Genomic DNA, 2,804 nt, shown 5'->3' with positions numbered 1-2,804 from the left:
CTCCATTTTTTTTCTTTTTATAAAAACTGGCATACAATTTACTTACAATCCATTTTTCTTTTGTTTTTATTTTTTTATGTTTCTTAAAAGTTTATTACAACAGTCAAGATTTATATTCATTCTGGGAATCCCCTGGCAGTCCACTGGTCAGGACTTTGCACCTGCACTGTGAGGGTTTGGGTTCAGTCCCTAGTTGGGGGACCATTTGCTTTCTTCCACTAAACTGTCTGCCAAGATTTGAGTTTGGCAGCTGAAGACCCTTTTAGAAGCGTATTTCGGATGTTATCCTTAGTTTCATGCAAGAAATGAGCGAAAATTCGATAAAAAAAGAGGTATTGTATTATCCTTTGATTCTTCAAAATCACTTAGTTCACAGATGAGAAACTGTCCAATTGAACCACAGGTTGACCAGAATCTCCTGAGGGGCAGACTTGTATACTCATATTGAATTTCAAATACTCCCGAATTAACTCATTAATTAGAAGATTTTCATGAGACAATGATGGTCAGGGTTCCCTTTTATCAGCAAGGGCATTGAAAACTTCAGCTCAAATCCTTGCCCTTAAATACCACAATACTTCTCTTTTTCCCTGGGTTTTCTTTAAAATGGCCTTCAGCTCCGCAGCAGTTGCCAGTTTTCAGTGGCCAGGGGTTTGCCTGCAGTCCATTTTTTTCTTGACAACATTTGTTTTTGCTTCCAAGAAAACTGTTTCACTGAATGCTACATGAGACAATCATCTCCTGTGGGATCTGATAACAAAATCATGTGGGATTTGGTAGCTTTGGGGAAAAAGTTCCATCCTTAGTTAGTTATGGGGCTGTTTTGTAAAACCAAAACAAACAGAGAACAAATGCATGTTGTTAGTGCAAATAAAATAGTTCCTAAGACACTATACAATCATCCATAAGCTGAATTTTATTCATATTGTACCTTTTTTTTACAAGAAAATTTTGAAAATCAGAATAATTAATATGTGGGTGTGGAGCAAAAGTGTTGAGTAAGCTCCAAGTTAACAGAGATCTACAAGGAAGGCAAATACACAGAACCTGTCTGCGAAGCTGAACACAGGACGAGATGGAGACGATTTATGATGCCACAGCCAGATAAGACAAGTCCTGAAGCATAAAACCAAGAAAATAAGGGAGCAATTGTCCTTCTTTTGAGGCTTAGTCATCATGACAAATTTTTCTTGAGGGATGAAAAATTTGACTGAATCAGAACATGAATTCTTAGATTACAGGTGGCTAACAATATGCTGAATGGAATAAAATAGAATAATGTTGTTGGTCATTCACTGGTTTGTTGAATATTTATTGAACAATCACTCTACCTGGATTGTATAAAACATCAGGGTCAGATCCATGGGTGATAAAAAGAAGTAGATGACTTCGATTGGTCCTAGCCCTTGTAGACAGAAGACAGACGTAAAAAAATACTTTCACCCCAAAGCTGTCTATGAGTGGTAGCATATTGAAGGGAAAGTGAAAGTGAAAGTTGCTCAGTCGTGTCTGACTCTTTGTGACCCCATGGACTGTACAGTCCACAGAATTCTCCAGGCCAGAATCCTGGAGTGGGGAGCCTTTCCCTTCTCCAGGGAATCTTCCCAACCCAGGGATGGCACTCAGGTCTCCCGCATTGCAGGTGGACTCTTTACTAGCTGAGCCATTAGGGAGGATGGAAAAGACACTGAATATTTTTTTGCAATGTTAAGATAAACTTCCCTGCTAGTCCAGTGGTTAAGGGTCTGGGCTTCCAACTCAGCGGGTACAGGTTTGGTCCCTGGTCAGGAAACAGTGATCCCACATGCCTCGTGGTGCTGCCCCCCAAAAAGATAGGAAACCCCACCGTGAGTTGGGAGAAAAAATTTTCTCTTAAAGAGAGGCCAAATAAAATAAAGGCCGACAGGGAATACCTGACTATTGGCTGCAATCCTGACACCCTTTCAATTTCTTTTCCCAGAACTTTCCTGGACCTAGCTTTATTATTGTTTCAGGGTCCATAAGATAGTAAAGAGCCCTGTATAATAAGTTCCCAATTTTTCCAAAGTTATCTAGAGCTAGTATTATTTACAGCCGCAGTATTTTAACAATGGTAGGGAGAATCAGGTCATAGGACAAGTCAGGAGGTTATTGCAGTATTCCAAGTGAAAGAGGATGACAGTCTAAACAAGCTTGAAGACATGGAGAAGGAAAAGAAGATGGATCAGTTACTGATATCCAGGGCAGAATCAATAGCTCTTACTGATCTATTTGATAGGACAATGTGGCAAAGATACTTGCTATATGTTTATAAAACCATTACGTTCTTCTGGGCACACTGCTAAATATTGGTACAAGTATCGAGGTGGTGTCGTATGATGAATTCTTACCGTGGAATATAAGTAAAAGTTATGTGTCAGTCTAGTCCAAGGTAATTAAGAGCAGATGGTGGTTCAGAGGTAAAAAAATCCGCATGCTAATGCAGAAGTTGCCAGCTTGATCTCTGGGTTAGGAAGATCCCCTGGAGAAGGAAATGGCAACCCCCTCCATTATTCTTGGCTGGGAAATTCTCACGGGAAGAGGAACCTGGCAGGCTGTAGTCCATGGGGTTGCAAAAGAGTCGGACATGACTTAGCAACTAAACAATCACAACAAATACTTTCTCCACTCCCACTTTTGTCCATCCAGTTGAAAGAAAAGACTTTTAGGATGGTAGTGTTTCCAGATAGATGAATCTTGAATCCCTGAGTCACCAGTTTGTGGTTTGTTAGTTTTATAGTGGAACTGTCTTCAGTAGGAATTGTTTTCTAAGGAATCCAAGGTAC

At 40.0% G+C, this 2,804-nt stretch overlaps 1 pseudogene; it reads right to left on the bottom strand.

Moving 5' to 3' along the window:
• Positions 1 to 294: 294 nt before the first annotated feature.
• Positions 295 to 638, bottom strand: LOC133068889 (centrosomal protein 20-like; annotated as a pseudogene).
• Between the last annotated feature and the right edge of the window lie 2,166 nt (positions 639 to 2,804).

This window comes from Dama dama, chromosome 14, assembly GCF_033118175.1.
Source record: "Dama dama isolate Ldn47 chromosome 14, ASM3311817v1, whole genome shotgun sequence".
In the NCBI taxonomy this organism is placed as follows: domain Eukaryota; kingdom Metazoa; phylum Chordata; class Mammalia; order Artiodactyla; family Cervidae; genus Dama; species Dama dama.
This window is presented reverse-complemented; position numbering and strand designations above follow the sequence as displayed.